This window comes from Triturus cristatus, chromosome 4_1, assembly GCF_964204655.1.
Source record: "Triturus cristatus chromosome 4_1, aTriCri1.1, whole genome shotgun sequence".
In the NCBI taxonomy this organism is placed as follows: domain Eukaryota; kingdom Metazoa; phylum Chordata; class Amphibia; order Caudata; family Salamandridae; genus Triturus; species Triturus cristatus.
The window spans coordinates 597,634,748-597,648,285 of NC_140585.1; the positions used below are offsets into that span (position 1 = coordinate 597,634,748).

At 46.0% G+C, this 13,538-nt stretch overlaps 1 long non-coding RNA gene across 3 annotated transcripts in view; it reads left to right on the top strand.

Annotated features, from left to right (window-relative positions):
* The first annotated feature begins 6,687 nt into the window (after window positions 1-6,687).
* Window positions 6,688-13,538, top strand: part of LOC146855267 (uncharacterized) — a 139,583-nt gene continuing 132,732 nt past the window's right edge. For all 3 annotated transcript variants that reach the window (XR_014981303.1, XR_014981304.1, XR_014981305.1), the window contains exons 1-3: window positions 6,688-6,748; window positions 9,045-9,153; window positions 9,803-9,897. This is a non-coding gene — a long non-coding RNA (uncharacterized LOC146855267). The remainder of the gene's footprint in view (window positions 6,749-9,044; window positions 9,154-9,802; window positions 9,898-13,538) is intronic.

Here is a 13,538-nt window from a genome sequence, read left to right on the forward strand (position 1 = left end):
TGGTGCTTATTGTAGGGAGTTTCTGAGACTTCAACAGCATCCCCATTGTTTGTGGGGGTTAGGGGGCCCCACCTTATCTCACTGGATGATAGCGGCCGATAATATAGACCCACAATTGGGCCGCCTCAAACTTCTCTCATGTAATGTTAATGGATTGGGTGATCGGATTAAGAGGGGAGTAGTGCTGCAGTACCTTAAACAGCAAGCCCCTGACCTAATACTACTGCAGGAAGCACATATCCAGGGTATATCCTACTGTGCGCTTAATAGGTGGGGATATAAGCTTATAGCTCATGCAGGTTACACACATGGTTCTAGGGGATCGGCATCCTGGTGCGCAACGCCCTCCCCGTTCATGTTCAGAAAATCATGCGGGACCCTGTGGGTAGATTTGTTATGGCCTCAGGAAAATGGGAGAGTAGATCTCTTATTACATCCCTATATATCCCCCCTAAGCTTCACTCAACCACCTTGATAGACTTGGGTACGCATCTGTTGAGTTTGCCTGAGGGAGACATACTGTTGGGAGGTGACTGTAATGCAGCTTTGAATGGAGAATTGGATCATATGCCACCTAGATTGGGTGAAACACCTGAAAAACTGTTGTTGGATTTCCTTGGGGCTATGGGCATTATAGACGTCTGGCGTGTGTGCAACCCCGCTACTAGGCAGTATACTTTTCACTCTAGGGTGCATGGAAGTATGTCCCGCATTGATTATCTTTTCTGTAAGGCCGTTCAGCTTCCCATGTTTGAAAAGCTATCCTTCCTTCCCAGGGGCATCTCCGATCATTCACAGATCGTTGCTTTTTATGGTGGCGTACCTCCTTCTAATCATGGGGACATGGTTTTTAATCCCTGGTACCTTAGAATCCCAGAAATACGGACCAAGTTAACTGAGGCCACTCAAAATTATTTTGCAGAGAATGATGGTTCGGTCCAGTCAGACGTGATACTGTGGGAAGCATTTAAGACCCTAGTCCGGGGTTGTGGGGTGGCGGCGATAGCAAGTCACAAGAAAGAAAAGTGTCAGCAACTTGAGACTGTTGAAAGAGAGATTACTTCCCTTGAGCAGGAACTAGTTTCAGTGGTATCGTCAGAGGTTTTGCACAAATTGGCCATAAAGCAAAAAGAGTACATAGATATTGCGGAGGATTCGGCCAGGATCCAATATCGGACCACTCAACATAGGATCTATGATATCGGCAATAAGGCCAGCAAATTGTTGGCCTGGCTCGACAGGAGAGATTTGGCCAATAGGTGGGTGGCGGAAATTATAGATGGCTGCAATGTGCGCCATCACAACAGAACTGGTATCGCGTAAGCCTTTGCTACTCATTTTGCTCAAATCTATACCCCCTTGTCCTCTTCCACTCAGGATGAAGCAGCTGAGTTACTTGCTACATTGCCGTTGCCGCGCCTGGACTCCCAGGAAGTGGCGGAATTGGATGAGGCGCTGACCACTGAGGAAGATTCTAATGCCATAAACTTGTTGCAGTCTGGGAAAGCCATGGGTCCTAGTGGACTTCCGATTGAGCTTTATAAAACCACAGCTCGGATTATTGTCCCATATTTGGTGCGTATGTATGAGGAAAGTGTGCAAGAAGGTGTTTCTCCGGCAACACACCAGCTGGCCAATATAGTTGTCATCCATAAACCAGGAAAGCCTTCCGATCAATGCTCTTCCTATAGGCCTATCTCTCTCCTAGACCCCAAGGTTAAAATCTTGGCTAAAGTACTAGCTCTTCGTCTCTCACCTCTCCTCCACAAATTGATCCACCCTGATCAGTCGGGTTTTATGCCGACCAAAAATACTGCATTCAATTTGCGCCGTTTGTTTGGGGTTTCAGGGCGAGCTACCACCATACAAGAAGATTCAGTTATCATGTCCTTGGATGCCAAAATGGCTTTTGACTTGATTGAATGGCCGTTTCTCTTTGATACACTTAAGAGATATGGTTTTGGAGAACGTTTTTTGTCCCGGGTGCTTGGCCAGAATTACGGTAAATGGAGGTAGGTCAGCAATTTGTTAGCTGGGGCAGGGCACAAGACAAGGTTGCCTATTATCTCCTTTGTTGTTTGCATTAGCGCTTGAGCCTTTGGCGATATGTCTCAGAGGAGATCCCTTGATTCGGGGATTGAATTGTCACCGGAGTGAATGCACAAGGTGTCCCTCTATGCCGATGATATCTTGCTTTACTTGGCCAAGCCCCGATACTCGATGAATAGGGTACTCCACATCTTTACCCTGTTTCAAAAATACTCTGGCTAAACCATTAATTGGGACAAATAACTGGCATACATCCTAAGTGGCCATCCCCCACTCTTCCCCTCTGGTTGTGGGATGAAAATAGTTACTGTAGGCTTTCATTACCTCGTAATATATATCACGAAAGATGCGGGGGGTTTTCACCAATGGAATTTGATGCCCCCCTACAACACCTTAGGGCCATTAGCATTGGAGAACTCTCCCCCTTACGCTTCTAGGAAGAGCAGCTCTTTATAAAATGATGGCACTCCCTTGCTTTCTATATGCGCTCCAGAACACACCACACTTGGTCCCACCCCAGTACTTTTGTTCAGTCGACTCAGAAGTTCGTAGCTTATTATGGAACAACCGAACACCTCGTATCGCCTTCGTCAAGCTTATCAAGAGCTGGTATGATGGCGGTATTGCCTTGCCGGCCATCAGGTCATACTATTTGGCTTCCCAACTCATGGTCCTTAATCACTGGACCTATTACAGACTCTGCCTACAGAATGGACAGGCATAACATGCTCCCGGGCAACTACTTAAGGGCGCTGTACGGAGGACCAAGACAGGAGCCCAAATACACTCAAACCTTTACTACAGTCTCTATCTGGCACACTGCGAATTTGGCGTTGGGCTGGAAGGGTAAGATTACACAAGCTACTCCATTGTCGCTTTGGTATGCTTTTTGAAGCAGCATGGTTTTGATAAGTGGGACTTGATTGGCCTGTCCAGAGTCTGCGATTTGTTGGCCGAGGGTGGAGTAGTGCCCTTCAGTGATTTGCAATGACAGTATCAACTGCATGAGAGAGAGACATCTTGTTACCTTCAAGTGAGAAGCGTGCTGACTAAAGTGCTGCCCAGAGGCACTGAATTGCCGGTTTCTTCCCCTCTGGTAGATAGACTACTGGATGACTACCTTCCAGACAAGGCCATCTCAATAACTTACCACAAATTCTTAATAATTCCCCAGATCCTCTGGGAAAAGTTAGCATTAAGTGGAGGGAGGATGTGGGTGAGATTACTGATGAGGATTGGAGGGAGGCCCTAGCATCGCCCTGGGAGATGGCAATCCGTTCCAGGTTTAGATTAATTCAACTCAAAGTACTCCACTGGTTTTATTACATGAGCTCCGCATTGGTCAAGATGGGCTTACTAGGATCTCCGATGTGCACCGTGGTTGCGGCCAAGTAGGTACCTATTTGCATCAATGGTGGGACTGTCCGTCCCTTCAGAAGTATTGGGGCGAGGTCATCCCTACTATGTCCCAGATCTGCCATAAGGCAATTGAAGCTACTCCGAGGTTATGTCTTTTGAATATTTGGGATGCCACTGATTTGTCTAGAACCGAGCTATTGTGGGTATCATTGGGATGCATGGTGGCTAAACGGAACATAACTAGAACGTGGAGAGGAGGGGTGGAATCGAGATGCACCGATTGGGAGTCCAATATGGATTGGTTTATGCAGGCAGAAAGAGTGGTATATGAAAGCAGAGGTTGCTCAGGTAAATGGACGAAAATATGGGCCCCCGCGAATGAAAGTAGAGGTTGGCTATGTGTCCCCTTTGGTGATGCTCTTTTCCATTTGTTGTCAATAATGAATCATTGTAATTACTTCATCACCGGATTTTCGTTATTACATGAGACCATGACATGTCCCCTGGTATGATGAGCTCCATTGTTATGATTTGTTTTTGACCATTCTCTTATTCAATGATTATTGCATATTTTAAAGACTTAATTTGTGTATTGGTTTGTGTTGTATAATTATTCTTTTTTTTTTTTATTTAATAAAAAGATTTGTTAAAAAAAAGAGAATGTCAGGTCGGATTCCCATTTTTACACCCAGATTTTTCGCCGTGGTTAAGGGGCACGGGGGAGACCCATTTCCTCCGGCCACCACAGTCCAGCCGTTGGTGGGGGATCTTTGCCAAAAAACAGGAACTTGGTTTTCTCTGCATTCAACTTTAGCTTATTATTGTTCATCCAGCTGGATAGATCCCTCAGGCATCCCCTGAACCTCGCAAAGGAATTTGACGATTGGTCCTTGAAGGAGAACACCAGCTGGGTGTTATCCGCATAGGAGATAGATTTTATTCCCCATTTCGCAATGAGCGAAAAGAGTGGGGCCAGATAGGTATTAAGAAGTAAAGGGCTCAGTGCCGACCCCTGTGGTACCCCGCACCATAGGGGTTTGGCTTCCGATTTAAAATGGCAAAGAGTGATCCTTTGCGTGCGGTCGCTGAGATAAGACTTTATCCAGGCGAGCGCCATCCCCTCCACTCCCGCCCTCTTAAGCCTAGCCAGTAGGATTGGGTGGTCCACCGTGTTAAAGGCGGCAGACAAGTCCAACAACATGGCTGAGGCTCCGCAGTCCACCTGCATTAGTATAGACTCTGCCACCTTTAAGCAGAGCTGTCTCAGTGCCGATGCCCGCTCGAAAACCGGACTGCGTTTCATGCAAAATGTTGCGGCTGGCAATAAATTGGTAAGTTGACTTTGGACCAATTTTTCCAGCATCTTAGCCGGTGCAGGGAGAAGAGAGATCGGGCGATAGTTTTTAAGATCACCTGGATCAGCATTGGGCTTCTTCAAAAGTGGTAGGAGCATAGCATGTTTCCATGCCTCTGGAAAGATGCCAGTAGTAAGTGAGCTGTTCCATATAAGGTTCAGGGTAGGATTAAGAATGTGGGCGAGTGCTTCCCACAGTTTGTGGGGGGCAGGGATCTTCTGGGGACTCTGATTTGCTTTTCAGAATTTCTACCAAGGATTCCTGAAGCGAAATGGAGTGAAATTCAGACAAGGAAACCTCCCCATCATGTCTATCCTCATCTTCCGATTCAATAGTATCCATTCTCGTCGTGAAGACATCGTATACTTTATGAATTTTTTCCTCGAAGAAGTCCGACAGTTTTGCACACAATGAAGGTGACGATGGTATCTTACTTTCTAGTGCTGCTGGTTTAGTGAAGGAGCTAACTATCGTAAACATTTCTTTGCAGGAGTTTTCCACAGTGTTGATTCGCTTCACAAAGTAGTCACTTCTAGCGACTCTCATAGCTTTGTGGAGTTCTTTTCAAGCTTCCTTGAAAGTCCTTTTTACATGGGGACAGTATATTTTCCTCCAGAGGTGTTCTTTCTGTTTGCATTTACTCTTTATCACTCTAAGTTCCTCCGTGAACCATGTGGCCGACGGGGTATTTCTGGGGAATCTGCCTAGTCTAACTGGGGCTAGTTTGTCCAAGATGGTGGAGATCCACTCGGCCAGGTCAATAGCATCATGGTTAGGGTCATAGGTCAATTGGGGTTGGCTATCCAGCAATACTGGGCCTAAGGAGTTCGGAGTCAATTTCTTCCAATTCCTTTTGGGTGTATTTAATGTTTTTCCTCTCCGTTGTGGTATTACTCTACTACATGAAAATGGGACCAAGAAATGGTCTGTCCAGACCAGTTGTTGTGGGGACATAACAACCAAGGATGGAATGTTTGAAAACACCAGGTCGAGAATATTGCCAGCACTGTGAGTAGAGATCATACATGCTGCGTGAGATTTACCCCCTCGAGTGACATCATCAGCTGAGATGCCCAAGTACAATTCGGGTCTGAAATGTGTAGGTTAAAATCTCCTAGGGCCATATAGTTTGCGTATTGTAATGTATTCTGTGTGATGAAATTACAGTGATCTAAAGTAAGGCAGGGAGGGCAGCTGGGGGGTGTATAGATTAATACTCCAGCGAGGGAGGACGTAGGTCCAGTCTTTAGACAGAAATTTAGTCCTTCAATCATGCCCAGATTCAATATTTCAGTAGCAGCGATCTCACAGGAGTCTCTCACTATGATGGCTACCCCCACCCCCCTCTTTTTTTTCCTGATCTGTTTGCGCAACAGACTTTGAAGCCTGGCGGGATGGCGAATGCTAAACCTGGTTTAGACTCCTCTTTTAACCAGATTTCGGTTAGGAACATCATGTCCCAGTCATTATTCGATAGGGACAACCAAACATCCTCTGCATATTTGATCAGAGATCTGCAATTAATAAGGCAGGCTCTTAATCTAACTTCTGATTTATTGACACCGAGTTAGGGGGAGTATCTCTGGTGTTTCTATGAATTCCCTCTGAGTACCCTATGGCCATATTACAATTTATGCAGATGTATGGGGGTGCTGCATTCGATAAATCAATCGCATGACCAGCTGAGCACGCCTCCTTCCTCAACTTCAATAAGGGTTCACGTGTCTGGGAGAAATTATTACCGGTATTGTGGAGGGCAGCGTGGCTGTCGCTGGCCGCGGTCCGGATGCGGACACGCGCAGACAGGCTTGCCTTTGGCGCACCAGCGGCGCACCCGCTGCGCGTCCGTGCACACATTGCCCTTAAGTGTGCTTGTTACCGGAAATGAGGCAGGTCTAGGGGGAGGAGCCGGCGTCCCTCCGAACTAACAACTAGACAGCCGCATCGGAACGAGGACCGGCGAAAGGGCAAAGTGCGCTGTGCAGGTATAGCAAGTATAACAATATTTAAAGTTAAAACAGTCTTCAATTCAGCCAAGAGCTCGCTAAAATAGATCAAAAATAGAACCTCACACGCTGCTTACCAACTGCTGCGCGTCCGTGCACACATTGGCCTTAAGTATGCTTCTCACCGGAAATGAGGCAAGTCTAGGGAGAGGAGCCGCGTCCCTCTGAACAAACGACTAGACAGCCGCGTCGGAACGAGGACCGGCGAAAGTGCAAAGTGCACAGTGCAGATATAGCAAGTATAACAATATTTAAAGTTAAAACAGTCTTCAATTCAGCCAAGAGCTCGCTAAAATAGATTAAAAATAGCCCCTCACGCGCTGCTCAAAAATGCCAGCTATAAAAAATTGACAACTTCTTTTTTTCAACTTGAATAATTTCTGACACAAGGCGAAAAGGCAATTACTATATTCTTAATTTACTTTTTATTAAAATAAAATAGATAAATGATTGGCCAAAATTATTTATTTGCAAAACCTTTCGGTCCAATTTTTATGTTAAATGTATATAATAAATTAAAATAGTAGTAAATAAATGAATTACTCCTACTACAAAATAAATTAAATAAATATATAAATATTATTTTTGCATATGTTTATTTGCGGCAGGTGCTGCAGGCTGCAGCACCCACCGCAATGGTAAACATGAAGGTCTTGCATTTTCCTGCACTACGTTACAGGCGCCATGCGGTGCCTGCCACATGGTGCAGGGAAATGGTACCCCCCCCCAGGGCAGCCACACCTCCTGCCAATACAAGGGGGGCCCCCATAGTCAATCTCCGCCAGCTTGTGAATGGCGGTTGAACCACCATCCACCGCTGGCGGAGATGAAGCATCCTAATATGGCGGACGTTCTGGGTATGTTTTCCGGGTCCGTCAGGCAATCGGAATGATTGCTGTGGCGGGCCCGTGGGGGACGATATACCCGTCCGCCAGCAAACCGCCTGCCATCATAATATGGTAGGCGGAGAATGGCTGCAATTTGGCAGTGAGATTAACCGCTATCATACTGAGCCCCAAAGTTAGTTTTGCTGTAAAGAGGAATAAATTCAAAAGCTGCAAAAAGGGGGCGTGGCCAACCGTCATGGCCGCGAAGACGTGATCTTGCTCAGCTCCCGCATCGGAGTACTGCCCGAGCGTTTCTGCCGGCATCCAGTCCGTGTGGATGACGGAAACTAAGAGAATCTGGACGGCAAGCAGCCAGTGATCCCTTTTGGGGGCTTGAGGCGATTGGGGGACACACCTAATGCAGCACAACTAGCCCGGAGCGCGGCCGCGCAATCATCATGGCAGCCGGGCACATCTGTGGTTAGTGCCGCCAGGTATGCTCAGACGTGAGTCCTGGGCTCACTGTGCCACTGGAATCAAGCTATCCTGGCTGAAGAGGGGTGAAACCCCGAAACTGGTCCTAGGATGCTTGTTTCCGGTCCAGGGAGGACCTGGCTTGGCAGTTCGGGCTGAACTGTTCCCATGAGGCACAGGGTCAAGACTGATTTGCATATAGCCGGGTCTAAACTGGGGTGGCATGGTGAGCAAAAGAATTATGGATTTAACCCAGATCTCTTGACTGGGGGTGAATGTTTTGATTTGTTCTGCATTCCGTCCATCAATTGTGTGTCTTTTGCTTTCTCGCGGACAGTGGATGAGTGCACAAAAATATTCTAACTCCAAAGGGTGCATGCAGCAGGGAATGTGCTGGATAGTGATCAAGGGCCCAAAAAGTATTCTAACTCCTAAGTGTGCTCACAGCAGGAAAATTGCTGGCTACTGGATGAGTGCCAAAAAAATATTCTAACTCCCAAAGATGCATGAAGCAAGGAATGTGCTGAACAGTGAACAACCGCCAAAACACTATTCTAACTTCAACGGGAGCATGCAGCAGGGAAAGTGGTGGATACTGTATGAGGAGCAAAAAACTATTCTAACTCCAAAGGTTTCATGCAGCAGGGAATGTACTGGACAGTGAACAAAGGCCACAAAACTGTTCTAACTCCAAAGGGTGCATGCAGCAGGGAAAGTTCTGGACAGTGTCTCAGGCCCAAAAACTATTCTAACTCCAAAGGGTGTTTGCAACAGGGAAAGTGCTGGACAGTGTTGGTAAGCCAAATAACTGACCTAACTCCAAACAGATTTTGCAACATGAAATGTGATGGACAAAGGAAAGGGGTTCCTACAAAAAAATGAACACTAAAAAAAATAAATAAACCAAAAACAGTTTTTATGCTACTAAGTTAAACACATTGTCAATGGAAACATTTCCACTTTTTCTTTTAAAGATACCAACAAGCCATTTGAAAGCAAGAAAATCAAGACAACAAAGTCTACAAAAAGACAACAATAAGAATATCCAAATACAAAAGAATAATTGAAAGACAACTTCCCAAGGTGAGAAATAGCAAAAGGAGTAAAAAGTCAGTATTTTTAATTAACTGGTAAACAGCAGTTCGTTTTTGAAAACAGCAATGCAAAATTAATTTTGTGAAAACCCATGAAAGCATAACTTTGACTTATCTGAAAACACAATAAAACCATTAACTTTTCCTGGTTTGAAAATGTTTCTTCTTTTCAACAATACAAACCTAATTTAAACATCCACAACAAAGTTTTGTCTAAAAAAAAAAAGGTTGTTTGCAACAACGAAACGTAATGCCAGTTAAAGAGTTCCAAAAACTATTTTAACTCCAAACTACAATTGCAGAAAAGAATATAATTAACAGTGAATGTGAGTCAAAAAGCTATTCAAACTACGAAGAGGATTTGCAGCAAAGAATGTGATTCACAGTATAGAATTGCAAATAATCTATTCGAAATCCAAAAGGCACTTCCAGCACTGAAACTTCTGGACAATTAATTAAATATAAAACGCTGTTCTAAATTCAAACTGTGTTTGCAGCCAGTAATATGATGGACACTGATAGTTGAGCAAATACAAAACTAACTCGAACAACAAAAATAATGCTATACCTATCTTTTTTGGCTGATGTTAAAAACACAATTTCAATCCAAAAATGTAACAGTACACTTTATTTTTTAGAGGTTCAAAAAGAAGAGCGGATAATAATACCAGAAAGAAAACAACAAAAACAACTTCCCAAAACCAGGCAAAAACTTGAAAGAAATCTTGCAAAGGTGAGTACTTTCAAAGTAACGTAAAACATCCCTGTTTTTCTTCTAACAGAAAGGTAGAACCATTTTTTTAAAGCAGTACTTCAAAATGTAACAAATAACAAGTAATCCATATTTTTTGCAGCTTTTATGTCAAAATCTGTTTATTGAATGGTATTTCACAGATTACAAACATTGCATGAAAACAAAAGACCATAGTGCGTTCAAGCTTACTTTCTTTACAGGTGCCGATACAAGTCCTTGGTTAGTTAGAGTACGCACACAGTTTCACATTACACAGTGAACAGCTCCTGAATCTGAAATCAAAGAGGAGGGCATGCACTATTGTGGTGGGTGACCCCACCATCTACCATACAGTATAAGCCCAAACCCTCTGTGGAGCTTCAAGCGTGATGAGCGCATTGAAAGATGAACAATTGAAACCCAAATGGGTAAGAAATGGCTGTATTCCGCAATATAAGAAAGAAAAGAAAGAAACTCAAACCAAGAACGAAATAAGAACTATCAACAACCTTACCCAGGGAGGCTCATGAGGCAATGGCAGGATCTGATGGGGGGGGGGGGGGGGGAGAAGCAAAAAAAGGGGGGAGCCAGACCCCAGCAGGAACCCCCCACAGCCCGCACAGGGGGAACCATAAACAGGGCAACACACCTGCGATCTCAACCTAGAGAGAAGACGGGTCATGACTAAATCAAAAAGAGATGTAAGGCTCTTAATCTCGGGCTGCAGGCAAACAGGGGGAGACCCTCGGAGAGGTAACTGACTAGGGGGCCCCAAATATATTCGAAGCCCTTGTGAAAATCGTCAGCTATTCCTGAAAGGCGTACTAGCGCCAGTGCGCGCCACAGGCAGGCATGCCACTGAGTGAGCGAGGGAGCCTCAGACTTCTTCCAGGCTGCGGCTAATGCCGTCTTTGCTGCACCCAGACATAACCACATGATGGATCTATCTCCGTGCGTCTGGTACTTAAGTAGGGGATCACGGACTCCTAGTAGGACATGCTCATTAGAATCGCCAATGGGATACCCTAGTATGAGCTTAATTTGGGAGAGAATCTCCTTCCAAAAGGTCTGTATGACCGGGCAGTCCCACCAGATGTGTTTGAAATCCCCCAGGAGGCCACACCCTCGCCAGCACCGGTAAGAAGTGTCAGGGAAGATGGAGTGCAATTTGTGTGGGTGGAGATACCAATCATATAATGTTTTATAGTGGGCTTCCCTTGAACACATAGACCTGTTAAACTTCGCTATATCTTTGTACTGGGAGTCCCATTGTTTGTCCGAGGGTGGCTCTTGCAACATGCCCTCCCAGAACATTCTGTGATGTTGTGTGCGGTGTGGCGGTAGAGTAAGTAGTAGGTTGTAAAGAAAGGAGATAAACCCCCTCCCCGTTGTGCCAGACCTAAGACATTTTGACGGTACTGGGGTTGTTGTTCCTAATGCACCAGCTTCGTGTAATGATAGTGCTCAGTGCGCGGTAGGTGGTATTGGGGCATGCAGTCGGCGAAGGTGCGTATTTTGTCCCGATGGAAAAGGTCCGATATCTTGATGCAGCCGCCTTCTTTCCATAGGTCGAAAGGCCCTTGGTGGAGAGCCGGAGGAAAGGCCGCACTAAAGTGGATGGGGGTATAAGGGGACGGGAACGTGGTCAGGGGTAGTTTTTTGGTCACCGTATCCCACACTTGGAGTCTTGTGGACGTAGGAACACTGAGGTAGGCGTTGGCGGACCTGTCTGATTTCTGTCTCCAGGGTAAATCCCAAATCGTTCTCTCCGTCACCTGTCTATCGATGTGGAGCTATAACTTCTCTGATTCTCTAAGGGACCACTCACTCGGTACCCGTAGTTGTGCAGCCCTGTAGTAAGTTAAAAATTCCGGAAGGGCAAGACCCCCTTTAGTGTGCGGCCTCGTCAACAGGTGGTAGGAGAGCCGAGCTCGTTGACCCTGCCAGATGAACTTGAGAAGGATGGTTTTTAATTCAGTAAAAAGACCCTTATCAGGCTGGATGAGGAGCCCCTGGAAGAGATAAAGGAGACGGGGTGATACATTCATCTTGGTCGTATTTATCCTGCCAATCCAGGATATATAGGCCGCAGTCCGTTTTTTTAAATCAGCGACAAGTTTACTAAGCAGGGGAGGAAAGTTGGCATTATATAGGTCACTGAGATTGGGGGTGATTTGGACACCTAGGTATGTGATGGCTTTGCGTGCCCACTGGAAAGGAGACACTTCTGCTAGTAGCCTCTGAGTCTCTGGCGGCAGGGTAAGATTTAGAATGAAAGATTTAAAGGGATTGACCTTGAACCTGGACACAATTTCGAAGTGCTCCAGTTCCTGGCCAATTTCAGAGAGGGAGGGGGTTGGTGAGCGGCAACAGGACATCGTTCGCAAATAGGGCTATTTTGTGATCATCGGTCCCAAATATGATCCCAGTGATCTTCTGATTTGCCCGCACCCTCGCTGCAAAAGGTTCGATGCTAAGGGCAAAAAGCATCGGGGACAGAGGACAGCCAGGTCTAGTCCCTCTAGCTTAGTTAAAAAAATCAGAGGCCTCCCCGTTGACCAGGACCCTAGATCTAGGGGCCCTAAAATTAGCTGGTATCATCCCTATGAAAGCCTCACAGAACCCAAATCGACGCAGAGAGAGCCTTAGGTAAGCCCAATCGACCTGGTCAAAGGCCTTCTCTGCATCGAGTGATAATAAAGCGGCCGGGAGGCGTTTCTTTTGGGCTTTGTCTATAAGGTGAAATATTCTTCAGAGGTTGTCATGGTTCCGGTGCCCTTTAATGAACCCAGACTGATCTGTATGTATGAGGTCAGGGAGGATGTTCTCGAGCCTAGTGGCCAGTATTTTGGAGTAGAGTTTTGCGTCCAAATTAAATTAATTAATTCCCGGTTTTAGGATGATGGAGATCAGGGAAACTCTGATTGTCGGCGACACAGCCTGATGAGATGCGATAGCATTGAACAACTCAGTGAGGTGAGGGGTCAAATCGGCTTCGAAAGTGTGATAAAACTGCGCCGTGAACCCGTCGGGGCCTGGTGCTTTATGACGTTTTAGGGAGTCTATAGCAGCCTGCACCTCATCCATACTGATCGCCCCTCCGAAGGTATCGTTGGCGGATGCTGGGACCTGCGGGAGGTCAAGAGTGTCTAGGTACTGTATTTTATCAGTCTCCGAGTGAAGCCGCCTGATATAGTGTGTGATAAAACTCACGAAAGGCCCCGGCTTTCCCTTCCTCAAGTCTTCTTTGCTTTGTTAGTGTAGATAGCGTTGAATTTCCCCTGAAGGGCCATGACTTTTCGGAATTAAGGAGCAGAGGAGGTATCCTTGTGGGTCCTTTCCGCCTCCAACAACTCCTGCTCCAAATCTATCCTCTCCTTAGTCTGGAGCCGTCTGAGGGAGGTGGCTAGGGAGATGCCGTGACCCCCTGATATGTGCCTTAAATGCATCCCAATTATGCATCGGGGACGTATGCCCAGGATCATTGAGAAGGAAGAAGTCCCTGATTGCTTTTCGGAGATCATCTCGTTGCAATCTATCCCTACATAGTACCTCTGGGAAGTACCATCTTGATAGTTTGGATCTAGGGGCTGGCCAGTTTAGCAGACAGGTCAGAGTTGCATGATCTGAAATAGCCATAG